At 49.9% G+C, this 13890-nt stretch overlaps 1 protein-coding gene across 1 annotated transcript in view; it reads left to right on the top strand.

The window, feature by feature from the left end:
* The window catches only part of SHANK2 (SH3 and multiple ankyrin repeat domains 2), a 544666-nt gene that overhangs the window by 14374 nt on the left and 516402 nt on the right, over nucleotides 1–13890 (top strand). Inside the window, 1 exon segment of the mRNA XM_032638880.1 lies at nucleotides 11292–11392. The gene's annotated coding sequence lies outside the window, so the exon portion shown is untranslated.

Below are 13890 nucleotides of genomic sequence, written 5' to 3'. Positions count from 1 at the left end.
TAATATTATTATTATTTAACATTCATTGCTGCCCCTAGACATATGGGCAGTTTTCTGGTCCCCGCTGGGGTGTCCACGTGGTCCTAAGGCTTTCAGGTTGTGCAGTCACCTGTGACACCCGGCAGATTCCCCAGCAGAATGCAACATGTGCTTGGCTGTGGGGTCAGTGGCCTGTGGTGGGGTTGGTGCTTTCCCAGAAGACAGGAAATACCTCCGAGGTAACAGACCATCCAGTCAGCTCCATGATGCTCTGTGTTGTGAGGCAGAAATGATTTCTTTACCAGGCTTACTTGGTTACATCATAATAAATAAATTCCTGTTAAATATTTTCTATTAACTAATATTTAATAGAAATAATATTAAATATATCTAATTAATATTTCTATATTTTCTATTTTCTATTAACAATGCCATCACATAAAATAAAATAAGATAAAATAAGAAAAAGAAAATAATAGCTACCTCTATCCTTGTGGGTAGCTCGATTCACTGTTATTATTATTTGCATTTTATCGCCAGACTTTGTCAGAATATGTTTCATTGCCTACCGGTGCCAGGCACTTTCATGCCTGTGGTCTCGTGGCATCTTCACAATCCATCCCTGGGGGGAAGTATTTTTATGTCCATTTTACAGAAGGGGAAACTGAGGCCCAGAGAGGTGCATTGACTGGGGTTTTGAGCCCAGCAAGTGCCTTTGTGCTTTGACCAGGCCAGTCTCAGAGCTGGAGGGATGTGAGGATTTTGTCCAGCTTCTCTCTCCGTGTGTCTGTCCATCCTGGTGCCCAGTGGCCTTGACTGACCACTTACTAGGGAATCTGCCCCTGTAACTCAGTTTGGATAGCCCCCTCCCCCGACCTCCGGGAGCGGGGAGGAGGATGTAGGCGGGGTCAGCTTCTCAAATGTGCTTCTGAACCTGGGCGGTGCCTTTGTCCTGGCGGGGATGAGCGTGTGCAGTGTTCCAGAGCATCCTTCTTCAAGGCCGTAGTCGGGGGGGTTTGGCCTGGAGGATTTTGGCCAGATGGGGAGTATAGCGCTGGCCAGGATGGGGCAGGGCTGCAGTTGTTTTACGTCTCTGCTCTTGCCCCAGGATCTTTGCAGCTTTGGGGAGTGTTTGCACGACCCTTGGTCCATGCTTGTGTGTCCTGCAAGTAGGTGGTGCCTGAGCTCTGCCACGTGACTGCTGTGTGTCCTTGGGTGAGCCAGCTGACCTCTCTGGGCCTCAGTTTTCTCATCCTGAAAATGGGGTAATAACACCTCTCCAGTGGCTTTGAGCATTAAATGAGATCATCTACATAAAGTCCAGACTGTTGTTACCGACCAGGGTTCTTGGCCTCCTTAATCAACAGAAATTCATCCGAGGCCAGACAAGAAATTCAAGCAAGGCTTTACTGGGCCCCCTGCTTGCCCACTCGCCGCGGGGTTGGGAGGCAAGCTGGTTCTTTATATGGGGGGGCGGGTAGGGGTGTGTCGAGGGGTCGAGCTGGAGGGGTGGCTTAGGGGGCTTGCCCACCTCTTTGTGGTGGTGTTGTGTGCAGGGGGCATGCCCGGTACCCTGCTTTTGGTCCCTGCTCTTCAGAAGCGGCAGTTGGGCTTTTTGGTCTGTTTGTACCTTGTTGTCCAGAATATGCCCCAATTGCACACGCATGTAGTTATTTTTAGTCCCTTATAGTTTCTTTGTATTTTGTAGCTGGAGGAGATGTTTGTCCAGGTGCCAGCATGGCCGCCCTGCAGCCAAGGGTCCCAGGTCCCCGCCTGTCTCACTCTGATGGGCCTTGGTGGACCCTGAGCTGCACTCATCGTCATTATTGGCAACACCTGTATGTACTTGCTCTGTTCAGATTGGACCCGCATCACGCGCAGGTTGGAGTCTGCCAACTCGCTCCCCCTGGCCCGTTGGGACAGCCTGTTCAGGCCCCGCTGTGGATTCCCGCCCCGTCTGGTCTCTGCAGAGCCTCTGGCCTCGGCTGTAAGTGCACCTGGTTTATGTAGGGGCTCCGGATGACGGGGTGGGGGGGACCCGGCAGTCCTCCAGGGTACCTGTTGCCCCTGCAGGGGTCATCGGTAGCCTTGGGGGCCCACCTGGGCTCCTCCGCGCCCTGGTGTGTCCGGAAAGTTCCCACGGAGGGTTTCTCAGCGAGGGGCGCTCCCCCGCCCACTGCCCCGCAGGAGCCCCAGGTGGCTGGGCCGGGCCGGGCCAGGTGGAAGGTGCTGCTTCGAGTGGACCTTCCTGGCTCTCAGATGATGCTCTTGACACGGATGTGCTCTCGTTCATTTGAAATTTTATCCTGCCATCTTTTATTGAAGAGGGAGGAGAGGACCTGGGAGGTTGGGGTGGAATGTTTATTAAGGTAGTCATCCAGTTAAGAGCCCTTTCTGAAAAGCCTGCAAGATGACGGGGCCTTTGGCGTCGGACAAACCAGCGTTCAGTTCCGCTTTGCGGATGCTGCCTGCGTGGACCACCTGTGTGGCCTCGGGCATGGCCTGATCCTCAGCTGTGTGGGATGGTAACGCCCACCTAATCAGTAACAATTAGATGGAGCTTGTGTCAGCTAACAACCTGCGGAACAAAACACTCCGAAACTTTGGGTAAAACGACCACTGTTTATTTCAGGGCCAGAGAGTAAATATTTCATGCTTTATGCCGTACAGTCTCTCTACAAAGCAAGAGCAGTCAGGTGAATGGGCATGGCTGTGCACCAATAAGACGTGATTTAGAGAAACAAGCTGTGGGCTGACTTCGGCCCACAGGCCAATCATTTGCCGACCCCTGGTTTATTTACCTCGCAATGTGGAAAGTGGACCATTTGAGTAGGACTCCGATGATTCCTGAGTTCACCTGCGGTCAGCTGGTGGGCAGGCCTCACTCACGTCTCCCGGGTGGGCTGGTCTTTGGCAGGGGCCGGGGGGTAACTGCATCATCCATCTCTCACCCCGCCACGGGCCAGCCTGGCTTGGTCACTGGGTAGTAGTTGCAGGGCTCCCAAGAGCGGCGAGAATGCATCCCTTTGCTCTGGCCCGTTTGGTTGAAGCGAGCATGATGGCCAAGTCTAGGGTCATTGGGAGAGGACGTCCCCAGGCAGAAGGTCCAGGGAGGCGCGCACCCCGTATGGGTTTGGTGCAGCCCCGTCTGCGGCTAGGCTCCCCCAGCTGCTGGTCATTATCATCACCCATCATGGCGGGCACCAGTGGAGGGGCCAGCTGGGGTTTCACGCTTTTAGGGGTCACGGGCTCTGTGGTTCAGCTGGCAGGCGTAATTAATATTTTAACTTTGTTTCTGAATAATTTTACACGAGAGCTGTTACTAAGCTCACTCCCACCTGCACTTTTGCCCTCTCTGGTAATGGAGCCGGGACAGAGGAGAGTTAAGAGCCTTCCGTGGGGGTCAAGGGCCACGGGGACTTCCCACCGGGTCCTGCTTTTGTGAGGAGCGATTTCCTGGAGGCAGAAAGAGGCAGGATGGGGCAGCCGGGCCCTGGCTCTGGTCCCGGCTGGGCCGCTCAGCTGCTGTGGGACCTCGGCCTCGGTTTTCTCATCGGGAGAATGGGTAGATCAGATGACTTCAGCAGTGGTGTAGACAGCACGGTGGGGAGGTGGTGTACGCGTTCCCGCCGCTCCCCGAGGGCTGCGGAAGGTTGCTGTGACAAAAGCCGAGGATCAGAGAGTTTTCCCTTTTCTCCTCGTTCCTGAAAGTGTTGGCATTTTGCCTCGTTTTCAGGGTTTTTTCCTCCCTCGCTCTGTAAAGTGGATTCTGAACCCTCGTGAGCGGTCGAGAATGAGGCTCTTTTTTATTATTGAGGTGAAATACACAGAACGTAAAGTCAACCATTGAAAACTGTACGGTTCAGTGGCATTTAGTACAAAAAGGGCTGGTTTTCATCACCCCGAAAGGAAACCCACAGACAGTCCCTTCCAGCCCCTGGCAGCCACCCGTCTGCTTTCTGTCTTTACGGATTTGCTTGCCCTGGACATTTCATGTAAGTGGATCGTACGACGTGAGGTCCTTTGTGCTCGGCTTCGTTCACTGAGCAGAATGTTTTTAAGGTTCGTCCACATTGTAGCCTGTGTCAGTGCTTCATCCCTTTTAATGGGTGAATAATACTGCCTTGTATGGATAGAGCGCATTTTGTCTGTCTTTTCTTCCATTGATGGACCTTTGGTTGTTTCCACTTTTTTTTTTTTATTACGTTGGATCTTAGTTTCCCGACCAGGGATCAAACTCGTGTCCCCTGCATTGGGAGCATGGAATCTTACCACTGGACCCCCAGGGACGTCCCTGTTTCCACTTTTTGACCGCTGTGAACGATGCTGCTAGAACATTCCTGTACCAGTTTTTGTTGGAACAGCTGTTTCACCTTTGGCAGGATCAGGTTCCTCGCTAAGGGGAGGACCTGCAGTATGGGGCCATTCCCACTGCCTTTCTGGATGAGAGGGAGGTGGTGACATTTCCTCTGTTTTGGGGTGCCCGTGGGGGGGGAGCCACCTGTGCGTGGTCAGTTAATCCTCAGGACTCCAGGTGGCGTCTTCATGCATTCCCATTTCACAGAATTAGCTGGCACGCGGTCGGGGGTGGTGGCAGAGCGGGGCTGGAACCAGGCAGATTGACTCTGGGAGCCCTGGTCTTCCAGAGAAGGGCCCGCGGGGCTGGGGCAGCCGGGTCTGTCCAGGGCACAGGCTAGCGCCTCCTTACTCCCAGCCCAGGACACCGGCTCTACTCTGTGCCTGGGCCGTACCCTGGGGGTTACAGAGCTGTTTCAGAACGCTTCACGGTTACGATTTCCATCTCCTTAGGAATGATGGGATGGGCACTGCTAAAAATAGCTGCAGAACGCTGCCGGCTAACATTTTAAAATAGTTCAATAATTTAGTGATTCTCCATGGGCGACAGGGAGGATCGCTCTGAAGTGGGTGCTTTTAAAGTTTCCTAGAACCCAGTCACTGCTTGCTTTTTTCAACAATTTGAGGTATATTTCACATACCATGCAATCCACACATTTAAAGTGTATACGGTGGTGTATTTTTAGTGTATTCATGGATTGTACAGCCATCACCACTATCAATTTTGGGATATTCTGGTTCCCCCCAAAACAAACCCCGTACCCATTAGCAGTGCCCCCCCCATCCCCCCTCCTCTTCCCGGACCCCGGCAACCCCTCATCTGCTTTCTGTCTCTGTGGATGTGCCCATTCGGAGCAGTACAATGTGTGAGGTCCTTGTGTGTCTGCCTTCTTTCACTTACAGCGTCGTGCTTTTTAGGGTTCATCCACGTGGTAGCGTGTGTCAGTGCATCGTGTCTTTTTGTGGCCGAATAAGATACCATTGCACGGATGGACCACATTTTATTTATCTAGTCATCAGTTGGTGGACATTTAGGTTACTTCCACTGTTTGGCTATTAGGAAGAGGGCTGCTATGAAGATTAGGATACAGGGTTTTGTGTGGACATGTGTTTTTATCTGTTTTAGCTCTACGCCTCGGAGTAGAATCATACGTCTTGGGTCACATGGCAACTCTCTGTGACCTCTTTTCATTAGTTTCATTTTCCACAAGGTACTTTTTAAAATAAAAGGAAACTATTTTAAAAATAATTGCAATTCTAAGAAATAATACAGAGCTGTCCCCTGTACCCTCTACCCAGTTTGCCCCATGACTAGTATCTTGCAGAACTAAATGGACAACATCTCAGCACAGGGACGTTGACAGTGACACGGTCAAGATGCAAGTGTTTCCATCAGCACCCGGATCCCTCATGCTGCCCTTTTATAGCCCCACAGACTCCCTCCTACTTCACTTGCTTTTCAACCCCTGGCAACCACTCATCTGTCTTCCATCTCTATAATTTTGTTATTTCAGTAATTATACAGAAGTGGAATCACACAGTAAGTGACTTTCTGGTGTTGGCTTCTCTCTCTGTCATCGAAACTTCGTAGAGATTGTTGCGTATCCGTGGTCCCTGCTTTCTTATGCAGGGTAGGATTCCATGGTGTGTATGCGTCAGTTTGTCCAACCCGTCACCCTTGGAGGGGCACCTGGGTTGTTTGCAGTTTGGGGTTGTTACGAATAAAGCTGCTATAAACATTCGTTTTCAGGTTTTTGTGTGAATGTGAGCCTTCATTTCTCTGGGATAAATGCCTACGGGTGTAATTTCTGGGTCGTATGGTAGTTGCATGTTTAGATTTTTAAGAAACAGCTACAGGGTTTTCCTAATGGCTGTCCCATTTTGTATTCCCACCAGTAATGTGAGAGTTTGCCCATTTTCTCACAGAATTTTACTGTTTTCTACTTTAGCCACTCTGGTGTGGGGATATGTCCCTGAGGTTTTAATTTGCATTGCTTTGGTGGCTAATGATGTGTGTGTGTGTGTTTTTTTTTTTAAGATACACTGAAGAAGCATTTAATTAAAAGATTTATAATTTCTTGATGTTTCATTGCACTTTAAAAGGCATTATGGCTAATGATGTTTTGAACATCTTTTCATGTGCTCTTTTGTCATCTCGCTATCCTCCTTTGTAAAATGTCTGCATGTCTTTTGTCCCTGTTTTAATTGGATGGTTTGGTTTTTATCCTGTTAAGTTTTGAGAGTTTTTTATATTCTGAACACTAGTCCTCTGTTAGACGTGTGGTTTGCAAACATTTTCTCCCAGTCTGTGATTTGTATTTTTATCTTCTTCTTCACAGAACAAAAGGTTTTAATTTTGATGAGATCCAATTTATTGATTTTTTTTCTGTGTGTGGATTGTGCTTTTGACATCCTTTTGGCATTCCTAACCCTAGATCCTGAAGATTTTCTCCTGTGAGAAGTTTTTTTCCAAAGTTTTACATTTTATATTTAAGTCCACGATCCGTTTTGAGTTGATTTTTAAAAAATTGAACTATGGTTGATTTACAATGTTCTGTTAGTTTCAGGTATACAGCAAAGTGATTTAGTTCTACATATATAGATATTTATCTGTTCTTTTTCAGATCCTTTTCCATTATAGGTTATTACAAAACATTGAATACAGTTCTCTGCATTATACAGTATGCCTTCGTTGTTTATCTATTTTGTATACAGTAGTGTATCTGTTAATCCTAAACTCCTAATTTATCTCTTCCCCCACCCCTTCCCCCTTTGGTAACCATAGTTTGTTTTCTATGTCTGTGAGTCTGTTTCTGTTTCGTAGATATGTTCATTTGTGTGATATTTTAGATTCCATATGTAAGCGATATCATATATTTGTCTTTGAGTTACTGCACTTAGTAAGATAATCTCTAGGTCCATGCATGTTGCTGCAAATGGCATTATTTCATTCTTTTTTATGGCTGAGTAATATTCCATTGTATATATGTACCATATCTTTATCCATTCGTCTGTTGATGGACATGTCCTGGCTATTGTAAATAATGCTGCAGTGAACATTGGGGTGCATGTATCTTTTCGAATTAGAGTTTTGTATGGATATATGCCAAGGAGAGGGATTGCTGGGTCATTGTGTAAGGCTCACGCTGATGGCTGTTATTTTGTCTATCAATGCCCGGTTGCTCCAACGCCCTTTGTTGAAGGGGGCCATCCTTCCTCCATGGAGTTGCTTTTATGCCTTTGTCAAAAATCAATTGGGGGACGTCCCTGGTGGTGCAGGGGTTAAGAGCCCACCTGTCAATGCAGGGGACACGGGTTCGAGCCCTGGTCCGGGAAGATCCCACATGCCGCGGAGCAACTAAGCCCGTACGCCGCAACTACTGAGCCTGTGCTCTAGAGCCCGTGAGTCAGAACTACTGAGCCTGCAAGCCACAACTACTGAAGCCCATGCACCTAGAGCCCGTGCTCTGCAATAAGAGAAGCCCCCGCTTGCTGCAACTAGAGAAAGCACGCGGGCAGCAGCGAAGACCCAAGGCTGCCAAAAATAAATAAATACAAATATAAATAAAGTTATAAAGAAAAATCAGCTGGGTGTATTTGTGTGGGTCTGTTTCTGGGCTCTCTGTTGAGTTCTGTTGATCTGTGTCCCTATCTGTCCTCCATAACCACACAGCCTTGATTACTCTGGCCGTGTATGTCTTGACATCGCGTAAACTGATTGCCCTCACTTTATTCTTTTCCAAATTCGTTTTAGTTGTTCTGGTTCCTTTGCTTTCCCATGTAAATTTCAGAATAATATTGTCTACATACACACAAAAAAATCTTGCTGGGATTGTGTCCCACCCAACTCTTCCCAATTTGGGAAGAGTTGACATCTTGACTGTGTTCCACGATCAGGGTATGTCTCTCCACTTCTTTAGATGTTCTTTGACTTCTTTCACTGATTCGTGTAGACTTCATTGTACAAGTCATGTACGTGTTTTGTTAGATTCACATCTAAGTATTTTATTTTTTGAGCAGTTGTAAATGGTATTGGATTATCAGTTTTGGTGGCCACATGTTCATTGCTAGTATGTGGGGATACAGTTGACTTTTATATGTCAATCATGCATCTTGTGACCTTGTTCACAACTCATGTATTATTTCTAGGAGGTGTCGTTTTGGCGATTCCTTGGGATTTTCTACAATCACGTCATCTACAAATGGGGACAGTTTTATTTCTATCTTCCCAATCTGTATGCTTTTTATTTCCTTTTCTTGCCTTTTGTGCTGGCTAGAACGTCTACCCCTATGTTGAATGAGAATGATGAGAGCAGACATCCTTGCCGTGTTCCTCATCACAAAAGGAAAGCATTTAGTCTTTCCCTGTTTGGAATAATGTTAGCTGATGAGATGAAGTTTTGCAAATGCTCTTGATCAAGTTGAAGAATTTCCCCTCTTCCTATTTTTGGGAGAGATGTTGTCACAGAAGGATGTTGAATTTTGTCAAATACTTTCTCTGCGTTGATTGCTATGACCGTGTGATTTTCCTTCTTTAGCCTGTTGGTATAGTGTATTACATACATTTATTTTTATTTTTTAATTTATTTTTAAAATATTTATGTATGTACGTATGTGGCTGCATCGTGTCTTATTTGCGGCACATGGGATCTTCGTTGTGGCATGTAGGGTTTTTGTTGTGGCACGCGGGCTCTAGAGTGCACAGGCCCAGTAGTTGCAGCACGCGGGCTTAGTTGCCCACAGCACATGGGATCTTAGTTCCCCGACCAGGGATTGAACCTGCGTCCCCTGCATTGGAAGGCAGATTCTTAACCACTGGACCACCAGGGAAGTCCCTATAAATTAATTTTTTAAAAAAAATATTGGGGCTTCCCCTGGTGGCACAGTGGTTGGGAGTCCGCCTGCCAATGCAGGGGACATGGGTTCGAGCCCTGGTCCGGGAGGGTCCCACGTGCCGCGGAGCAGCTAGGCCCGTGCGCCACAACTACTGAAGCCCGCGCTCCTGGAGCCCGTGCTCCGCAGCGGGAGAGGCCACTGCAGTGAGAAGCCCGCGCGCTGCAACGGGGGGTAGCCCCCGCTCGCCGCCAACCAGAGAGAGCCTGCGAGCAGCAATGAAGACCCGATGCAGCCAAAAATAAAATAACTTTATAAAAAAAAAAAAAAAATATATTGAACCAGCCTAGCATTCCAGAAATAAACTCTACTTGTCATGATATATAATTCTTTTCATATAATGCTTAATTCTATTTGATAATATTTTATTAAGGATTTTTTATGTCTATATTTATGAGAGATATTCACCTGTGGTTTTCTCTTTTGTACTCTCTTTTTTTTTTTTTTTTTATAAATTTATTTGTTTGTTTTTGGCTGTGTTAGGTCTTTGTTGCTGCTTGCAGGCTTTCTCTAGTTGCGGCGAGCGGGGGCTACTCTTTGTTGCGGTGCGTGGCTTTCTCATTGCGGTGGCTTCTCTTGTTGCGGAGCACGGGCTCCAGGCGCGCGGGCCTCAGTAGCTGTGGCTCGTGGGCTCTAAAGCGCAGGCTCAGTAGTTGTGGCGCACGGACTTAGTTGCTCTGCGGCATGTGGGATCTTCCAGGACCAGGGCTCGAACCCATGTCTCCTGCACTGGCAGGCGGATTCTTAACCACTGTGCCACCAGGGAAGCCCTGTACTCTCTTTATATGGTTTTAGTATCAGGGTCATATTTGTTCCGCAAAATGGATTGGATTCTATTTTGTGGAAGATACTGTGTAGAATTGATGTTTGTTCTTTAAACATTACATGGAATTCTTCTGTTTTAGCCGGCTCGTTTTGACATCACTCTCACAAGGGAAGTGTTCCTGCCAGATGGAGGTAGATGTCCAGCTTCCTCAGCTGACCTCTATTGATACCCAAGTGGGGAGGCTTTTGTTATTGCTGGTGGGGGAGGGGACCTGCTCCCCACGTGGTCTCCACTGATACCGTGGTGGGGGGTGGTCTCATTCTTGCTGGTGATGGGGAAAGTCCTGACTCTCCTTTAGCCCTCTTCTGACCCCAGTCCAGCGGAGTGAGGTGGGGGCGTGAGGGAGGGATGCCAAATGCTTGTGGAAATCCAGGCTCCCCGAATGGAACCAGAGGAGGATTTGTTACAGCTCGGTAGGGAAGAAAGTCCCAGCTTCCACCTCGGTTTATTTGATCCCCCCCAGTGGAGGTTTGGGTGCCTCATGGCAGCCGCACAAGGGGAAGCCCAGGCTCCCCCCTCGGCCTCTGCTGCTATGAGTCAGGGTGGAGGCCACAGTTTTCCTGTGATATCTGGGTCGAGTAGAGCAGTTATTATCTAAACGTAGTCCTTTTCGTCTGCCATTTTCCTGGCGTTTTGGCTGGAGAGAATAGTCATTCACTGCGGCTTTTTTTTCTGCTTCTACTGGTGTTTCTGGGTTTCTGACTTCTTATCTCCCAGTCTGGGATATGAGGTTCTCCAGCCCTTAGAACCAACCACCGTGCTGTTCCCTGGGTCCCTGGTCCCGGCCCATGCTGCCTTCTCTCTACCTCTCAGAATCTTATGTTTCTTTCCTATACGACATATGGGGTTTTTCGTGGCTCTTCCTGGGAGGAGTAGGGAAATTGCGTCTACTCCATCTTTCCGGAAGCAGAAGCGCAGCCCCTGGTTTTCAGCTCAGAGATATCAGGATGCACTTGAAGTTTTAACCTCTGCCTCTTGGGGCCTCCATCTCAGCGGTCCCCAACCTTTCTGGCACCAGGGACTGGCTTCGTATCAGACAGTTTTTCCACGGGCGGGTGGGTGGGTGGGGGTGATGGTTCAGGCAGTAACGTGAGCGATGGGGAGTGGCTGCAAATACAGGCGAAGCTTCACTCGCTTGCCTGCCGCTCACTTCCTGCTGTGCAGCCCGGTTCCTAACAGGCCACGGGCTGATGGGGACCCGTGCGCTATAGGACCATGACCTGGTTGTCTCTTGCAGCTCTGGAAATCTCTCCCGTCTCCATGCCTTGACCCACTGGAGTGCAGACGGTTCCTGTTCCAAGAGACCTTTCTGCGGGGCCCAGTCTGACAGCACCTCTGGTGAGTTAGAACATCTTCTTCGTGTCCTTGTCACCTGCGAGCCTATCTCCATTGCCATGGTGTGGTTCGCCTCATCCCTTTGGCACTGCGGCCAGAGGATGGCCAGTTTCTCGCAGTCAGGGCCCAGGTGCTTGTGTCAGGGTGGGGAGAGGGTGGGTGGAGTTGCCCTTGGTGCTGGGGGGACAAGCCTGCCCCTTGGTGCCTGGCTAATGTGACCTTGGGGGAATTATCGGGACTGTGGCTGAGGCTCCAGGTCTGGCTCCTTGTCTGTGCTCTGAGATGTCCAGGCTGGACTCAGCCAATGTGGCTGAGAGTGGATGATGGGGGAAGTGTTACAGGTGCCCCACCGCCATTTTTGCTTGGATCAGGGGACACCTGTCTGTGTCCGGCACAGGGACCACGGAGGGAAGACCACAGTCTGTGGTTCCGCAGAGCCGAGATATGCCCTGTGCTCAGAGTCTGGTGCCCAGAGCTTGTTATATGTACTCCACTGGCATCGTTTCATCCGTAATATGTGCTTAAACTTGGCATTTGCTGAATGTTGCCTAAAGGCTGGGCTTTTACCATGACTGACCTCATGAAGAAAGGGAAATGATTGCCATTCTCAGGTGAGGGGAGAGGCTCCCAGCAGTTAGACGCACTGCTCATGGACTACTTGGTCCTGAGAGGCTCCATCCAGGTGTCACTCCTTCTGGTGTGACACCCGGCCGCCCAGCCTGGCTCCGCGTACTAGGGACCAGAAAGGCAGGTCTGTGAGGTCCACTCCTCGTTGGACACTGTTTCTCAGGCTTTATAAAAAAGTATCATTGCCTATCCATGGAGACATTTTGGACCGTTTTTTTCCAAATTGTCCGCCCCAGTGAAATTTTAATACTATGGAAAGGTTGTATATCTGTTCACGTTCTGCTTGTATATCTGTGCCTCCTACTTATAAACACTGTGATCCGTCTCACCTTCCAAGATTCCATTGAGAGCGCATGTCCCAGACTTACAAACACAGCAGGCAGGAGCGGAATGTCGGAGCCACTGCCCCTGCCCTGGTCCTGGTCTCCACTGCTTTTGGGGGTCGCCTCCTAACTGGTTTCCTACCCCCAGCTTCCCAGCTCTGCAGTCCTGCCTGAAATCCAGTTCAGACGCTCTCACTGTCCTTGTTGAAGCCTTTCCTTGTGGTCGTGATTCCCTCCACGTGCTCTGAGCTTCTCTGGCCTCTGCTCTTGCCCTCCCCCGGGCGCACACGGGCATTCACCTGGCGAGCGGTGGTGATGGGGCCCCATGGAGGACCAGCCCCCGCTGTCTCTGCTGAGTGGGCAGAGCCTACAGTCCCCTTGTCCTCTGTTCCTCCCCGATGCTGGATGCTGGCCCCTCGTCGGGAACCCCCTGGCTCTGAGCCCCACGGTACCTGCTCACTCACTGTGGCTCAGTGGAGAGGTGACAGATGGATGCACACGAGATGCGTGACTCTAGTGGAGGATGTGGCAGCCCTTTCTTCTAGAGGCAGAGCAGCCTCAGAGAAGGAGCGTGTCCAGGTTTGAGGGAAGGTCCCGCACTAGGCTGAACCGTACATACAGCGTTGTCCATAAGGCCTGCCTTTGACGTTCTTGGGATCGGGACTTGGGACTTACATATCATTCATTATGGTGGCAGCTGGTGGCAGAGCACTAAGCCCCCGTGCAGCGTGTTTCTGCATTTGTGGGTCATCCGCCTCAGGCCAGATGGGGGGCTTGTTGGCTCACGACGAGGTCGAACCTCTCTGAGCCTGGGTTTGCACCAAGGCCCTCTGACCTCCTCCAGGTTTCTTCCTGAGAAAGGACACTTGACCATTGGATCTGAGCGTTTGCTTGTCACCATTCCGGTATCTGAGGTAGGGTGCCGCCCGGGCTGGGCCTGCAGCCTCTTCTTAGAGAACTGTTATACTTACCATTGGCCCCAAGCGGTGGGAGCATTTGATTTCAGGATCTGTCCCTGTGACCGTGGTCAGTGATGTACAAGGAGAAAGAGAAGAGGAAAAAACTGGACCGGACGGCCCTTTCAGGCCAGGAGTGGACGTGTTGTAATCTTGGTTTGCCGGCCAGGGCGCTTTTCGCCCACACAGCGGGCTGTCTCCAGGCCAGGGGACCAGGTGTTCATTGGGAGGTTAGGCCTCCCAGCTGGAGGAAGGATGGTGGCCCTTGTGCTGTGGACGGGAGGGTTTCATCTCTCGGGAGTGGATCTTCTTGAGCCCAGGAGGTGCTGCGTCCCTGGGTGTGGACGTAGCTGAGGGCAGAATTCTCCATCAACCTCAGGTCTGGGCTCTTCATCTCCCTCTCAGCTGCTTCTCCTGCATCCTCAGGTGTCCCACAAAGCAGCCTGCCCCTCAGCGGGCCTCCGGGTGTCCTTGGGGCCTCCATTCATCATGGATGCCCCCTGTGTGGGCGCCTCACCGCCCCCCTGCCCTGGCTGAAGCATCACCTTACAGGTGAAACATTCATCACTTAATAAACCCGTGTGGATTCTGGGTT

Source organism: Phocoena sinus, chromosome 8 (genome assembly GCF_008692025.1).
Source record: "Phocoena sinus isolate mPhoSin1 chromosome 8, mPhoSin1.pri, whole genome shotgun sequence".
Taxonomy (NCBI): Eukaryota; Metazoa; Chordata; class Mammalia; order Artiodactyla; family Phocoenidae; genus Phocoena; species Phocoena sinus.
Note: the sequence above shows the minus strand (reverse complement) of the source record. Positions and strands in the feature narration are given on the sequence as shown.